Genomic DNA, 17,911 nt, shown 5'->3' with positions numbered 1-17,911 from the left:
CAGGCTCAAATGTTAGAAAAGAAATCCTCACTTCCAAAATAACATATTGTCCCAAGTGGTTGCTCTAATTCATGTCTCTGGTTCATGGTGACTGACTCATTGTGTGCTGGCAAGACTTCCACCTTCCACAAAGCATTTGAATTCTGTACACACTAAGACAAGCTTCCTGTTTGGTCAGGCAGTGGCTAAGAATCAAATGGGGGTTGTGGTTTCTGAAAATAATAGTCAAGAAGGCCCTCCCCCTGGGAAAGCATAGGTGTTATTCTGGTTGTATGACAGAGAATGGCTCAGGGATCCTCTCATCAGTCATCCTTGAATCTCTCTGATGGCAAAGATCCAAATTCCTCTTATTTCTACCGAAAGCTTTCTTTGATCAACTTTCAAGTCCTTCTGGTTTATACCTGTTTATACCTTGACTTTTCAGACATGTAATCAAGAAGTGAGTGTAACAATTCACATGCTTGACCTCCAGGACTTAATCTGTGAAAATCAATAACCTTCTCCCACAACCCTGGCTGGAGGCACAGTGGATAGAGCATCGCCCAGAGCACCAACATCACTGGTCCCATCCTGGGGATGCCAGCTGGATCCTGCAGTCGCTGGGTTAAGCCCTGGTCAGGGCAACTATGAGAAGCAACCAATGGGTGCAAAACTAAGTGGAACTACAAAGTTGATGCTTCTCTCTCTCACTACTGAGGTAGGGACCGTTATTATCACCATTGCTCTGGAAGAGGAAACTGAGGCACAGAGAGATTAAGCCTCATGTGCTAGTAAGTAGCAGAGATGGGATTCAGTTTCAGGGAGGCCAGCTCCGCATTCACAAGAGCAGTACATAGAGCAGGGGTCCCCAAACTTTTTACACAGGGGGCCAGTTCACTGTCCCTTAGACCGTTGGAGGGCCGGACTATAAAAAAAAACTATGAACAAATCCCTATGCATACTGCACATATCTTATTTTAAAGTAAAAAAAAACAACAAAAAAACCAGGAATAAATACAATATTTAAAATAAAGAACAAGTAAATTTAAATCAACAAACTGACCAGTATTTCAATGGGAACTAAGGACCTGCTTTTGGCTAATGAGATGGTCAATGTGCTCCTCTCACTGACCACCAATGAAAGAGGTACCCCTTCCGGAAGTGCGGCGGGGGCCGGATAAATGGCCTCAGGGGGCCGCATGTGGCCCGTGGGCCGTAGTTTGGGGACCCCTGACATAGAGGAAGCAGGGCACACATCATACACCACCTGGACTCCCTGCGGCCGTATCTACTTACATTTCAGTTCATCTGCCTCTCACATTTTTTTTCCCACCAAATTCGCACCCTTCTCCTTACACAGTTAAAATTATACTGTAAGATAGATGGCCAAAATTTGGCAGATATCATACCATTTCTTACCCTGATTCTCATTCCACCCCTAATAACTAATTCCCACCTCCACTGTTGTACACAGCATTCTCTCCCACTGAGCCTAAATGTGGCCTCAAAATCCACCTCAGGGAGCCTGACCAGGTGGTGGCGCAGTGGATAGAGTGTCGGACTGGGATGCAGAGGACCCAGGTTTGAGACCCCGAGCTCACCAGCTTGAGCATGGGCTCATCTGGTTTGAGCAAAGCTCACCAGCTTGGACCTAAGCTTACTGGCTCCAGCAAGGGGTTACTCGGTCTGCTGAAAGCCCTCGGTCAAGGTACATATGAGAAAGCAATCAATAAACAACTAAGGTGTTGCAACGCGCAATGAAAAACTAATGATTGATGCTTCTCATCTCTCTCCGTTCCTGTCTATCTGTCCCTATCTATCCTTCTCTGAGTGACTCTCACTCTGTCTCTGTAAAAAAAAAAAAAAAAAAAATCTACCTTCGGGAAAAAAAACAGCCACTCACAATCAATTCTAGTTGACCTATAAGATAAAACTAGGTATGATTTCTGTACTATATATCATTATTATTTGTGCATTTTCCTGTCACTGTTAAGGCAGAATGACTTTTCCATTTCCTAGAGATAATAATTTAAGTTGTTCACAATGCTTTATACTATTATAAATAGTACAGAGCTATTTTTAAATAACATAATGCTATAACGAGTAACATAAATTTTTACTTTATTTCTAATTTTTCCCCTTGGTATACATTCCATCCTATAAGGAGCATAAATGTCAGACTTTTTATATTACAACCTTTCCAATGGTCAGCTTTTTACTTTCATTTGTTTCTCAAGCAGCTGCATGAGGTGGGGGGTACGGGAAGGGGAGATGTGGACTGATGCCATGGAAAGAAGGGGGATGCTTCCCCCTCACTCCTGATGACACCAGGGGAACACTGTGACCCTTCCCCATCCCCTCACTCACTTTCTCCCGAGTGGGAGTGGGGATGGAGCAGTGACTTATCTGATCAGCAAGTTGGGCTCAAAGCCAGACCTGTTTGGAATTGTTCCCTCCTTTCTGAACCAAGCCTGCCGTCAAGAAGCACCTGTTGTGCTCGGCCCCTTCATGCTGAGTGTTTCCCAGAACAGACACCCACACTGAGGAGACATTTGTGGGTAGAGCTTCTAGTCCTAGGGTTCACTTAGGAAACCCAGGTGTCCATGATAAGGCATATCCTTCAATATAAGCTTTATTAGCAACATGAGGGAAATATTTTGACCCATTTCTCCAACTTCTGACTATTTCTAAGTCAGGTCAGAACTTGGGCAGAGAAGATGGGTGTTATTTACTGTACCCCAAACCCTCAATAAGTTGGAATAGTTGTAGTAATTTTCATAGCATTTTACACACAGTTGTGCCGTCTATAAACTTACTTCTTTTCAACTGCTCTGCCTCACAGCTTGAGCAATTTTTCTGCATTTTCATCTGGCATTTTGTTTTATAAGTGGAAGGTCTGGGGCCAGCTTGGATGTTGTTCCTCTGTAGGTAATTTTTACACTGCATGAGTGTTTTGGAAATCATTGTTAATTTATTTTTCAATTTCGGGTTATTCTTTTTTCATTGATTTTTATCTGCAATGTGGTAAACTAGTTCTATTTACCTATCATATGTATTTGTTTTTACTTTTTAAGCTTAGGAACACTTTCTTTGTCCGTGGTTTGTATTCCAGTTGTCTTTTTTTTTTTTTTTGTATTTTTCCGAAGCTGGAAACGGGGAGATACAGTCAGACAGACTCCCGCATGCGCTTCACCGGGATCCACCCGGCACGCCCACCAGGGGGCGATGCTCTGCCCCTCCGGGGCATAGCTCTGCTGCGACCAGAGCCACTCCAGAGCCCAGGGCAGAGCCCAAGGAGCCATCCCCAGCACCCGGGCCATCCTTGCTCCAATGGAGCCTTGCTGCGGGAGGGGAAGAGAGAGACAGAGAGGAAGGAGAGGGGGAGGGGTGGAGAAGCAGATGGGCGCTTCTCCTGTGTGCCCTGGCCGGGAATCGAGCCCGGGACTTCTGCACGCCAGGCCGACGCTCTACCACTGAGCCAACCGTCCTGGGCCCCAGTTGTCTTTTGTTCCCCCCCCGAAGAACCTGTTATTGCTAGATTAGACCTCCAACTCCTGTCTTCCACATCAATCATCTTCTCTCATATTTTCATTGTGTCCTCCTCACATTTTTGAGAGTCTTCTCAAGTCTGTCCTCCCCATCTCTGATTCAATTCTTACCAGGTTAACTCTGCTCCTTACTATTTCTATTTCTGTTCTTGGTTCATACATGCACATTAAATGTTTCCTGAATAAATAACAAGCGAATGATTACTATGGGATTTTAGTGTTTCTGTTTGTTCTCTTTTCCCCTTTTTTGTACCTCTGTTTTCATTTAATGCCATTGTTTTATCACGTCTAGTTTTTTTCTTTCTAGTTTTTTTGTACCCATTTTATAGAGTCACGTCCTTCTGAATTCCAGGAGCACAGCAGGTTATTATGATAAACCAATATTTAGAGGTCTGTCCTTTCTTGTGGTCCTTCAAGTGCTGCTTTCTACATTTTACTCGGCAGCACCATTCCCCCTGAGACTCATATTTCACACGATCTTCTCATGATAGAATGAGGGGCACCCATTCAGACCTTGTGTTGGCTAATACCTACATAGAATGTATGCTTTTCACTCGATCCCGCTGCAAGTGGGGGAGGGATTGAGTCACCTCAGATGTCTGATGTCCATGTGTGATGACTTAACGCACACAATTTTTAGCTACTTCTCAGTTTCTAGCAGGAGTTCGTATAATAGAGATATACCAGAATGAAATGGACTCTTTCTTGCCCCACTCTGCGACTCCCAGCTGCTTGGAACACACGGAGCTCATAAAGCACAATGGTGCCCATGTACCAACGACAATGCTTCCTGAGCGCTCCCGCTGCCGCGCTTTACTTGTGGGACTCAAACCTCCCAGGGTGAAATTCCGTTCTCCCTTACTTCCTGCCCAGTTGTTTCCTGAAAGAGTTTTATTTTGCTGAGTACAGAAAAGAATAAAAAATATAAAAGAGCTGCAGATGGGAACCAGAGACAACACTGGCTGCTTCAAGAATAAGCTGCAACACAGGCAAGGGACGACTGCCCAGTTTTTTATTTGGTGCAGATTTTCTTTCTGTTTGTGAACGACAGACAGATATGGGACATCCCATCTTTGTTCTGGTTGGCACAGCACAGAGTAGATCAACAGTCATGTTTTCAAAATCAGCTTCTTGGGTTTTGGAATTGCTGTAAAATTCTTCCAGACTCTGGCGCTGGGTTCACCAGTTGTCATTTGGTTCTCAAAGTGTAGGCTTCTGGAGTCAGAAAGGTTCCCATTTGCATCCTGGCTCCTCTACTCACCAGCTTCTTGACCTTGGAAAAGTTATTGTATATCTCCAAGCCTATCTGATATCTCTACCAGTATGTTGTAAGAAATAATTGGGTTAAGCATCTGTCATAGAGAAAACACAGATACTCAATACTAGTCTAAGGTTTGGTGCTGTTGTAAGTTTGCATTGTCATCTAACTCCATAGGTACTAACAACTAATTTTTATTCCTCTTATACAGTTAGTGAATGTCCATTTTATGAAATTTGGAAAATATTATTAAGCAAAAAGAAAATAATTAAATCACCTAGAATCCCACCATTTGGAGGAATACTAGGACATTATTATTTTTTTATTTAGACAGAGGGGGAGAGAGAGAGAATTGTGCAGGTGGGGATGAAAAATCAGGAAGCATCAGCTCATAATAGTTGCTGCTCGTATGTGCCTTGGCCTGGGTAAGTCCAGGGTCTCGAACTAATCACCTCAGCGTTCCAAGTCGATGCTTTATCCATTGCACCACCACAGGTCAGGCATGTCTTTAAGTTTTCTCCATGTGTGTGTGTGTAAAGGATATAAATGAAAGTAGCTAATGGTATTTTTAATCTATTTTTTTCACCATTTTCCACAAACATTTTCCATGTTACTATTTTTTGACATACTTCTAATGGCTGCATGGTATGCCATAATATGGGCATGTCATTGTGTATTTTATTTAACCTATCATTAAACATTTAGAATTCAAAAAAAAATTTTTACTACTAACAACACAGTGACGGATATGCTTATAAATAAACTTTTCTCTTTCGTCAATATTCATTTTCTCTTACATATTGCCAGATCACCTTCCACAAAGTTCATAGCAACTGCCAATTGATATCACCTTTAACAAAGCAAAAGCAACTCTTTCTTTAATGCGGGCGAGGGGCTCAAGGGCAGCTGTGAGCAAAGGGCACTCCCAGTGCTGCTCTGGCATCACCACAGATGCTCGCTTGAAATGCAGTGTCCCACGCCAGCTTGAAGAGTCCAGCAAGGGGAACCAGGGATGCATATTTTTAAAAAGCACCCAAGCTAATTTTTATTCACCTTTGCATTTTATAACTTTGGCCTGAGGAATAGAGCAGATGGCAATACCATGAGGGCAAAGGTGAAGGAAGCCTCCAGAAGCCAGGTGGGGCACCACACAAGGGAAAAAAAAAGAAAAAAAAGGGGCTGCTGACCACCACAACGGCCAATTATTAGGCACAGCTATTGGCCCAGCACTCTGGAGGCACTTCACAGACGTCACCTCTTCCTGCCCTCGCAAACAATGAAGAAACGAGGCTGCAGAGTTGAAGAAAGAACTGGGAAGGGGCAGCACCTGATCTGAACCCACCTTTCACTTGGCCTGTGTTCTCCCCTCGTCCGCACCGCCCCTCTGCACTGTACCTGAGTGACGTAAGAGGGGGCTGCGGTGTGCCCGTACATGAACTGTCCTTCGAGTGCGGCTGTAGTGACGGTGGCAGAAGAGTGGGTGCTCATTGTGTGGATGTGCCAGTGATAAAGAGAGCAAGAATGGCTGAGTCACTGGTGGGTCCGGTGAGGCGGAGACCCAACCTGGATGAGGAGAGTCAGGTCGAGTTTCCAGTCTGAACTGCTCAAATTTCACTCCTGACAATGCCTCAGCTCTCAGACCACTCTTTAGTCAACAACCATCCTGTGAGTCCCCATCACAGAAAAGCAAGCGTGATTATGCCACCAGGCACCAAGAACAGCAAAGCGCTTGGAGTCCGGGAAGCCCCAAACTAACCTTGCCAAGATCTCCTTCCTTCTGATTTGTAAATCCATGTGTGCTTCTTGGAAAATTTAATCCACATGTTTTGGGATCACTTACACTTAACCCATCAAAATGTAGTTTTATAAGAGCCATTTGATGTCTGAGAAGCCTGGTGCACTTTCTCTTTCTTTTTTTTTAAACATAAGCCTCTAAAAGCACATTCTTTCCCACCCTTATCCCCAATTTCTAAAGCTGAAAGTTATATTTTTGTCAATAAAAAACAAGTCTAGAACCTGAAAACAGGCAACCTCAGGCCTAACCTCACCTATAAGAAGTGACAAGTTCGAAGTCTGGACAAATATATAGTTTCTCTCGTTTCCCAGAAAAGTGCTCTTGGAGCTATGGGGAAAGCCCACCATGCTGCAGATGTGGCCTCCTCCACAGGCAGCCCTCTGCCCAGCAGGGGAACATGGGATGTATTCCAGACCCTGGAACTGTATTTAATTCAAAGAGATCTCTGCCCAGTTTTTTCAGGGTAGCATTCTGGAAGTCCCACTTACCGATTCATTCCAGCCAAATCCACAGGACACCAAACCATGAGGAACAGACTCCAAACTGTTTCCGTTTCACTCCTATGGAAGTGTTTATCTGGGAAGAGCATCCCAGCCTCTTCAGTCGGGGACCTAGTAAGCATTATCCATAGCCTGGTTCTATGTAGGGTAAGAGTAATTATATCCAAACTCATCACCTGTTGTTTATTTCATGTGCTCTGTTTCCTTTCTTTTTTGGCTAGCTTGGCTATAATTGCTCTATAATCCCAACTTGGGGGCTACCATGAAATTATCACCAGTTCTTCAAAGGAATCTCAAATTCAGAGTGAATTATTCTGTAGCATGATATTCCAGTTTAAGTTAAAAAGAATAAATTGTAGGCCCTGGCCGGTTGGCTCAGTGGTAGAGCATCAGCCTGGCGTGCAGAAGTCCCGGGTTCGATTCCCGGCCAGGGCACACAGGAGAAGCTCCCATCTGCTTCTCCACCCCTCCCCCTCTCCTTCCTCTCTGTCTCTCTCTTCCCCTCCCACAGCCGAGGCTCCATTGGAGCAAAGATGGCCTGGGCGCTGGGGATGGCTCCTTGGCCTCTGCCCCAGGCGCTAGAGTGGCTCTGGTCGCGACAGAGCGACGCCCCGGAGGGGCAGAGCATTGCCTTCTGGTGGGCAGAGCTTCGCCCCTGGTGGGCGTGCCGGGTGGATCCCAGTCGGGCGCATGCGGGAGTCTGTCTGACTGTCTCTCCCCGTTTCCAGCTTCAGAAAAAAAAAAAAAGAATAAATTGATAGCAAGCAGTATAGTGAATCCTCAAGATATTAAAAATAGAATTACCATATGATCCACCAATTCTATTTTTTTGGTTAAATACTGAAAAAAGAGTCTCAAAAAGATATTTTACACCAATATTCACAGCAGCATTTTTCACAAAAATGGTGGAAGAAACCCAAGTGTTCATTGAGAGATAAATGGATAAACAAAATGTATTATACACACACACGTGCATACACATACAATGGAATATTATTTAGCTTCAAAAGAAGAGAAATTCTTACACATGCTACAACATGGATGAATTTTGAGGACACTATGCTAAGTGAAATAAATCGACCACAAAAAGAACAAAGCTGTCTGACTTCACTTATTTGAGGAAACAAGAATAGAAACATTCATAAAGACAGAAAGTAGAGTAGTGGTTGTCAGGGACTAGGAGAAGGAGAAAGGAAAGTTATTGTTTAATGGGTACAGAGTGTCAGTTTTGCAAGATGAAAGGAGTCCTGGAAATGAATAGGGTGAAGGTTACATAACAATGTGAGTGTATTGAATGCTGCTAAAGTGTATATTTTAAAATGGTTAGAATGGTAAATTTTATGTTATGTCTATTTTACCACAATTAGGGGGAAAAATAAATAAGTTAAACCCAAGTAAGTAAAGAATGGCTAGGTTTGAGGTTATTTTTGTAACTCATCAACATCTGCCTTGGGAAGGTTAATCTTGATTTGTCCTCTTCCTTGGAAATAAGTTTTAATGGGATAAGAATGCTAACATGTTCCATGATGTTTATTGTATCTTCATTGCCATCAACACTATTCATTAGCCTTAATATTAATGCAGAGCTGGTAAGGCCTCATTGAGAAACTGACTTTGAGAAGTGATCATTTGAATAGCTCATTTTCCCCCACAAAGCCTGAGGGATCATAAGACTTTCCAGAACAGGATGGCAGAGTAGAGCCAGATTTTAAATTTTATTGCTCAAATCCCAAGAAAAAATATGATTTCAAATTTATTAAAATTAAGTAAGAAATATAGGAACACAAACTCATAATATAATCTTTAAATAGTGGTGACCAAAAAAGAGAAAAATTCAGAAGCTGACTTCATAGTCCTATGTTACCCCTCCAATATACACCTCTATAACAGCAGCGGAGAAAAAATTCCCCTGAGGCAACAAGTTTAGGTGTGGGCTGTGCTTTTATTTTATGTGTGTTATCCTTTAAAATATAGTTACAGTCTCGAGTTATGGCAAAGAATGATAATCAACCCCTTGATTCCTTTTGACTGGAACTTCTGACCTTCAATCATAATGTTTTGAATGAGGCAAGAATTTAGACAGCCATTGTGAAATGAAGAGAGATGTCATATCAATATGGAGCATCAGGTCACTCCAGACTAAAGCCGTTGCAAAAAAAAAGCCATTATTTTCATTATCAGATAGAGGTGGAAGGTGCCGAGAAGTTAGGTAAGAAAATGTGTGAGAATATACCTGGCCTGTGGTGGCACAGTGGATAGACCATTGACTGAGGTCACCGGTTCAAAACCCTGGGCTTGCCTGGTTAAGGTGCATAAGACAACAAAGCAATGAACAACTAAAGTGAAGCAGTTATGTGTTGATACTTCCCCCTCCACCTTCCTCCTCTCTCTATAAAATCAATAAGTAAAATCTTTTAAAAAATTATATGTGTATATCTATATATGAAAGGCTCTAGAGCAGGGGCAGTCAACCTTCTTATACCTACCACTCACTTTTGTATCTCTGTTAGTAGTAAAATTTTCTAACCGCCCACTGGTTCCACAGTAATGGTGATTTATAAAGTAGGGAAGTAACTTTACTTTATAAAACTTATGAGGCAGAGTTACAGAAAGTTAAAGCATATAATAATAATTACTTACCAAGTACTTTATGTCGGATTTTCACTAAGTTTGGCAGAATAAATCTTTATGAAACAATTTACTATAGTTCAATCTATCTTTTTATTTATACTTTGGTTGCTCTGCTGCCGCCCACCATGAAAGCTGGAACGCCCACTAGTGGGCAGTAGGGACCAGGTTGACTACCACTGGGCTAGAGACTGTGGAAGAGGAAAGAAACAACCCGAAGAAAACATGCCTTAGTGGGTTTGATAGGTTGATTTTCCTAGTCATTTTAATGCCTGGCTCCATGGCTCTCACATTTCAGTGTGCACCAGCATCGCCTGGCGGACACAGATTCCTGGGCCTCACTGCTAGTGATTCAGTAGGTCTGAGGTGGAGCCTGGGAATTCGCATTTCCAACCAGCTCCCAGGGGCTGCTGGTGTGTTGGGCCGGGGACCACACTTTGGGAATTACTACCTTAGATGTGTGCTGATTGTGAAGCATTTTCAGGCTCTCTGTGTACTTGGCTCCAGCCTAGTTTTCAACATGTATGTTTTCATGCCTTTTCTGATGCAAGTTTCTTGGCTTTGCTCTTTAAATCTTAGCTCTTTCATTGTATCCATGCTTTCACGAATTGTTTTAACTCATTGGGCAGGGAACGTCTGTCTATGATCTAGTCTGGAGAAGTATGACTATTCTTTTTATCTGTGGCACTTAGTTCTAAAACTGCACTGGGCTTAGTTTCTTTCTTTGTTTGTGATGGTGGTGGCTTTAGAGTTTCTCACCTCTAACTCATTCCTTACCCCTGATTTCCATTACCTATTTTTTATATGCTGCCGTTTTCCTGTGCTGGCCAACTGCTGACTGAACTCACCTTCTGCAGTTTGTAACTGTTTCTTGAAGCTGCACTTCTTTCAGCCACAGTCCCTGAGGTCTTGCTGCAGACTCAGCAAGGAAAGATAGGGACCTAGGAAAGATAAGGACTTCTCTGTCCCTATCTTCTTGCATCTCTGTGACCATATGGCTATACTGACGACTAGATAGCTAGCACTCTCTATGGCAAGTCTGTTTCAACTCTCTGCTTTGTCTCCCATCTCTTCTGGTCTCTGCTGACTTTGGGTCCCAGGCATCCTCTGGAATCATCACTCATACACCCTGGTAAGTCCACCTAGGAAGACAAACCTTCTGAGAACAGCGTTGCCAGGGAGACATTAGCCTAGAAATAGCAGCCACTTTTCTGGAGTCTTTTCCTGTCCCCACATTCAAAATCTTTCCCCTTTTTCACAGCATCAGAGTAACGGACAAAACAGCTGTGCTTTGTATTTGAAAACTGCAACTCACATTCAAAATGCTATGATCCCAGCAGATAGCCTGTTTTCAGCACTTCTTTTTTTGAGAAGTAGGCAAAGCTTATTCTTTTTTTTTTTTTGTATTTTTCTGAAGCTGGAAACGGGGAGAGACAGTCAGACAGACTCCCGCATGCGCCCAACTGGGATTCACCCGGCACGCCCACCAGGGGCGATGCTCTGCCCACCAGGGGGTGATGCTCTGCCCCTCCGGGGCTCTGCCGCGACCAGAGCCACTCTAGCGCCTGGGGCAGAGGCCAATGAGCCATCCCCAGTGCCCGGGCCATCTTTACTCCAATGGAGCCTTGGCTGCGAGAGGGGAAGAGAGAGACAGAGAGGAAGGAGGGGGGTGGAGAAGCAAATGGGCACTTCTCCTATGTGCCCTGGCCGGGAATCGAACCCAGGTCTCCCGCACGCCAGGCCGACGCTCTACCGCTGAGCCAACTGGCCAGGGCCACAAAGCTTATTCTTTTATTTTAATATAGCTTTATGTGTGTTGATTACAAAACTAATACTTTCCCATTGTTGAAAATTTAGAAGATGTAGAAAGCAAAGTGAGGAAAACAACCACTCATGATCCAAAAAATAAAAACCACCAAAGATAACCCTTTCAGCTCTTTCATGTCCTCTAGCAGCCAAAACTTTCCTTCAAATAAAATTGTACTTAGGGCCCTGGCTGGTTGGCTCAGTGGTAGAGCGTCGGCCTGGCGAGCAGGAGTTCCGGGTTCGATTCCCGGCAAAGGCACACAGGAGAAGCGCCTATTTGCTTCTGCACCCTTCTCCCTCTCCTTTCTCTCTGTCTCTCTCTTCCCCTCCTACAGCCAAGCTCAATTGGAGCAAAATTAGCCTGGGCGCTAAGGATGGCTCTGTGGCCTCTGCCTCGGGTGCTAGAATGGCTCTGATTGCAACAGAGCAACACCCTAGATGGGCAGAGCATCACTCCCTGGTGGGCATGCCGGGTGGATCCCGGTGGGCACATGCGGGAGTCTGCCTGACTGCCTTCCTGTTTCCAACTTCAGAAAAATACAAAAAAAAAAAAAATTGTACTCAGAAACCCAGTATGTAAGCAGATGAAGCTGCTTAGGTTGAATTGAGGGCAGGAGATGGGGTCAACTGCTCAATTTAACCCTTGCTGCCCACAGCAGACCTGCAGGGCTCAGCCTTCCACAGGTCTTTGTGAAAACTATAGCTCTGGGTCATTCTTGTGCAAAGCTAGACCCTACAGATTCACTGCCAAGGCATTCTTGGCTTGACACTCTGGTTGCCTGGGGGCGGGGGCGGTGGGCGGGAGGGATAGATGCTCTTCTGGGGTTGATGGGCCTTTCAGCTTCCATATATCTCATCTTTTCTTAGAGCCTATGTTACCCCAGTCTAAAGCAGAGATTATTAAATGAGGGCTCAAACGTTCCCTAAAAATATATATATGTCCATAGCTTTAATTAGTACACAATTTAATGCAATTTCTTTTTTTTCCTTCATAAATAAAATTTTTGAAGATCTCAGCAATTTCCAGTTCAGCAATATAACAGAAATCTTTGCATTTAAATAGTTAAATAATGGAAGTATTAAATATTTAGGAAAAAATATTTAAAAGCAATTTGAGTAGAAATTTTGTTCCTATTGCTTTTAAGTTTGATTTTAATATATCTATCATTTTTTTTAAACATCTGATTATCACTTTGTTTCTCAAATTTAAATTGTACTATTGTCTTACATTAGTTTTTTTTTTTTTTGAAGCTGGAAACAGGGAGAGACAGTCAGACTCCCGCATGCACCTGACCGGGATCCACCCAGCACGCCCACCAGGGGGTGACGCTCTGCCCACCAGGGGGCGATGCTCTGCCCCTCCGGGGCGTCGCTCTGTCTCGACCAGAGCCACTCTAGCACCTGGGGCAGAGGCCAAGGAGCCATCTCCAGCGCCCGGGCCATCCTTGCTCCAATGGAGCCTCGGCAGCAGGAGGGGAAGAGAGAGAGGAAGGAGAGGGGGAGGGGTGGAGAAGCAGATGGGCGCTTCTCCTGTGTGCCCTGGCCGGGAATCGAACCCGGGACTTCTGCACGCCAGGCCGACGCTCTACCACTGAGCCAACCGGCCAGGGTCTACATTAGTATTTTAATATCGCCTTTATGAGATAATTACATACACATAAAACTGACACTAAAAATAAATGGTAATGGCATTGGTTTCTTATAAAGATGGAGCTCCCCCCCCCCCATTATTAATATAATGCAGTATGCCATAAATATATTGTTGATTAATCATGTTTAAAATTTTGGTAATTTCACCTATTTTAAATTTCAGTGGTTAACTTATTTTACATATACTAGAAAAATTTCCTTCAAATGAAATTCCACAATAGATACATCCTTTTAAAAAGTCTGAACTGTGGCCGGAATGTGATCTTCCTCTGTCCTGTGCTGCACCTGGCGCTGACAGCCCTCCAGGCCCGGTGGGCAGCATGGAGAATAGGAGGGTGCCTCCTGTGCCTTATCGGGCCACCAAGCTGTGGAATGAAGTTAGGACATCTTTTCGAGCAGGAATGCCTTTATAAAAACACGGGCAACACTTTAAAAAATATGACAATTGTTTTACAGCAGGGGAAGCAGTGGATTGGCTTTATGATCTACTAAGAAATAATGGTAATTTTGGTCCTGATGTTACAAGGCAAGAGACTATCCAGCTATTGAGGAAATTTCTTAAGAATCATGTAATTGAAGCTATCAAAGGCAGATGGGGATCAGAAAATCTTTATAACAACAGTCAGCTATTCCAATTTCCAGCCAATTCTCCACTTAAAACTCCCCCACAAAGGCATCCAGAATTGAGAAAAAACAGCATAAAGAACATTTTCCAAAGATAAAGACAGTATTTTTAAATTACAAAACTTATAGAACTAAAAAGTATGGATTATAATTCTCTTGGGAAAATACAGAAAGCATGAACTGTGAAATAATCAATGAAGATCAAGAGAACTCAGTTGATAATAGGGAAATAAGCCAGAAAGATGTTGAAGAAGTTTGAAGATATATTATTCCGATCTCCCTACAAACCATTTTAGGTGTGTCATCCCTAGAAGAAATCATAAATCCGAAACAAGTAATTCCTCAGTATATAATGTACAACATGATGAATATAAGTAAACAAGGAGTATTTATACTACAAGACAAATCAGATGATCTTCCTCATTGGGTATTATCAGCCATGAAGTGCCTAGCAAATTGGCCAAGAAATGATGATTTGAATAAACCAATTTATGTTGGTTTTGAACAAGATGTATTCAGAACAATTGCAGATTATTTTCTAGATCTCCCTGAACCTCTACTTACCTTTGAATATTATGAATTATTTGTGAACATTTTGGTTGTTTGTGGCTGCATCACAGTTTCAGATAGACCCAGTGGCATACATAGAATCCAAGATGATCCACAGTCTTCAAAAGCCTTCACTTAAACAGTTTGAATTCCTTCAAATCAACTGAGCGTCTACTTCTCAGTCTGCTTCATAAAGACAAAAACAAAGAAGAATCAGATACTACAGAGAGATTGCAGATAAATGATCACAGATTTAAAGAAAATTATGTTAAAAAATGCAGCTAGTTGATTTAAAAAACAGAAGAGCCAGTGCTAATGACATAATAGGAGGAAGCTGTCATAGTTTGATAGGCTTAAGTAGTTTGCACGTTCTATCCTCCAACGTCAAACCAAGGTGCTGTACTTCAGAAGGCATTGTAGACTTACCAGGCAGTTCAAGTAGAGAAGTCTCCAGTGTCTTCCATCAATCCATTCTGAACATAGAAGGACAAAATAATAAACAATTTTTAGATTCTGAGACCAAAGAGAAATTCATAATGAATCTTCATTCTGAGGAAAGTCTTCAAAAGCCACTGTGTGTTAGTTTTTTTTTGTTTTTGTTTTTTGTTTTTTGCATTTTTCCGAAGCTGGAAACGGGGAGGCAGTCAGACAGACTCCCACATGAGCCTGACCGGATCCACCCAGCATGCCCACCAGGGAGCGGTGCTCTGCCCCTCTGGGGCATTGCTCTGTTGCAACCAGAGTCATTCTAGCACCTGAGGCAGAGGCCACAGAGCCATCCTCAGCGCCCGGGCCATCTTTGCTCCAATGGAGCCTTGGCTGCAGGAAGGAAAGAGAGAGACAGAGAGGAAGGAGAGGGGGAGGGGTGGAGAAGCAGATGGGCGCTTCTCCTGTGTGCCCTGGCCGGAAATCGAACCTGGGACTCCTGCACGCCAGGCCGACGCTCTACCACTGTGTGTATTAGTTTTTAAGAGAACCTCTATTATGATTGTTCAAGACCAAGAGGAGTTATATAACAGGAAAAGCAAGTCAAAACCGTTTTGTAGATCTCAGAGTTTACATTTAACAGGTAGTACAAGGAAGAATAGTTACATCAATATGCCAGTGGCTGAAATTATCATGAAACCCAATCTTGGACAAAGCACCACAAGTGTGCAAACAGCTATGGAAGGTGAACTCGAAGAGTCTAGAACCACAATCAATAAAAGACTCTGCAAAAGTACAATAGAACTTTCAGGAAATTCTTTACCTTCAGCTTCTTCTGTGTTGACTGGCACACAGAATTTGCTGCAACCTCACTTATAGAGGGCTGCCATCAATGCTCTCCAGTTATGCTGTTTGTCACTTCCCGCAGCAAATCATAGAAAGCTGCAACTTTTAATGGTATAATTTCTTGAATGAGTCAAAATGTTGATGTGCCCCAACTTCATAATGCAATGGGTACAAGATCATTGATGATACATACTTTTTCTCAGTGTGCTATGCTATGCTGAAGAGATGGATTTTGATGAGCTTCTTGTAGCAAGATTAGTTTCTTTCTTAATGGATCATCAGGAAATTCTTCAAGTACCCCCTTACTTACAGAGTGAAATGAAGAAACATCTTGACTACTTAAAAAAGAGCCATATATTTTAAAAAAAGGGGGAGGGGCCATATAAAAAATCCTGGAGATGGACCTATTGCTCCTTTGCCAATGTATTCATACTGTAAGCACAGGAGTTTGATGAACAAAATGCTTCTACCTCTTAAGATGCAATTGCAGAACTTTTAGAGAATATTATTAAAAACAGATTCTAAAAGAGAAAAGGAAAAAACAAAATAGTTTCAGAAAACCAAAGTTTCATAGTATAATATACTAACAATATTAAATTATATTATACTTGTGGAACTTTAGTAAATGAAGCCATATGTAAGAATCCAGCTACTAAAAAGGAAGTCTGTTTATTAATTAGTTGGTTTTTTTTTTTGTATTTTTCTGAAGTTGGAAACAAGGAGGCAGTCAAACAGACTCCCACATGTGCCCAACCGGGATCCACCCAGCATGCCCACCAGGGGGTGATGCTCTGCCCATCTGGGGCGTTGCTCTGTTGCAACCAGAGCCATTCTAGCACCTGAGGCAGAGGCCACAGAGCCATCCTCAGCGCCCGGGCCAACCCTGCTCCAATGGAACCTTGGCTGCAGGAGGGGAAGAGAGAGACAGAGAGGAAGGAGAGGGGGAGGGGTGGAGAAGCAGATGGGCGCTTCTCCTGTGTGCCCTGGCTGGGAATTGAACCCGGGACTCCCGCACACCAGGCTGTCGCTCTACCACTGAGCCAACCGGCCAGGGCCTATTAATTAGTTTTTTAAAATAAAACTCATAATATAAGGAGGTGCCAAAATAGTTTTTATCAATGTGAAACTGCTAAAAATTAGTGGATCCCAACTGAGAAAAAATAAGAGTAGGTGATACCAGATATTTATCCAGAAACAAGCTTTTCTTTTTTATACAACCATCTGGAAAAGCTATCATAGTGTGTGCTACAATTGTATTTACTTGAATTTTGAAAACTGACACGAGTTCAGCAAGATTAAACTGTAATTCTGTTTTAAAAAATACTTATCAGCCTTACCAGGTGGTGGCGCAGTGGATAGAGCATTGAACTGGGACACGGAGGACCCAGGGTCAAGACCCCGAGGTCACCAGCTTGAGTGCGGGCTCATCTGGTTTGAGCAAAGCTCACCAGCTTGGACCCAAGGTCGCTGGCTTGAGCAAGGGGTTACTCGGTCTGCTGGAGGCCTGCAGTCAAGGCACATATGAGAAAGCAATCAATGAAGAACTAAGGTGTCACAATGAAAAACTGATGATTGATGCTTCTCATCTCTCTCCGTTCCTGTCTGTCTGTCCCTATCTATCCCTCTCTCTGACTCTCTCACTGTCTCTGTAAAAAAACAAAACAACTTATCAGCCTAACCAGGTGGTGGCACAGTGAATAGAGCATTGGTCTGGGACACAGAGGATCCAGGTTCTAAACCCCGAGGTTGCTGGCTTGAGCATGGGCTCACCAGCTTGAGTGCGGGGTCTCTGGCTTGAGAGTGGGATCATAGACATGATCCCATGTTCGCTGGCTTGAGCCTAAGGTCACTGGCTTGAGCAAGGGGTCACTCATTCTGCTGTAGCCAAGCACATACTGTATATGAGAAAGCAATCAGTGAACAACTAAGGAGACTAAGGAGCCACACAAAGAATTGATGCTTCTCATCTTAAGCCTTTCTTGTCTATCTATCTCTATCTGTCTGTCCCTCTGTCTCTGTAACACACACACACACACACACACAATATGTGTCAGCATGTGTGCTTATAGATATTAGCTGAAAAAATTGGTCGTTTGGGGTTACTTTTGTTTCTAAGTGTAAGAATGTGGAACTATTCGAATACTCAATGAATTCTCAACTGCTAAATATTGCACTCTTTTACATATTGTTTCTACTTTTGATCTATTTATATATGTATGTGTTTTTAAGATATGTATATATAAGACTTTAGTTTGCCTAAAAGATAGCAACTATTAAGAGCCTTTCATTATTCCAGGTATGG

The 17,911-nt window shown here is 43.0% G+C and overlaps 1 pseudogene; it reads left to right on the top strand.

The window, feature by feature from the left end:
* The first annotated feature begins 13,484 nt into the window (after positions 1 to 13,484).
* LOC136377103 (DEP domain-containing protein 1A pseudogene) lies at positions 13,485 to 16,134 on the top strand (annotated as a pseudogene).
* Positions 16,135 to 17,911: the final 1,777 nt, after the last annotated feature.

The sequence above is a fragment of the Saccopteryx leptura genome, chromosome 6 (genome assembly GCF_036850995.1).
Source record: "Saccopteryx leptura isolate mSacLep1 chromosome 6, mSacLep1_pri_phased_curated, whole genome shotgun sequence".
NCBI lineage: Eukaryota > Metazoa > Chordata > Mammalia > Chiroptera > Emballonuridae > Saccopteryx > Saccopteryx leptura.
Note: the sequence above shows the minus strand (reverse complement) of the source record. Positions and strands in the feature narration are given on the sequence as shown.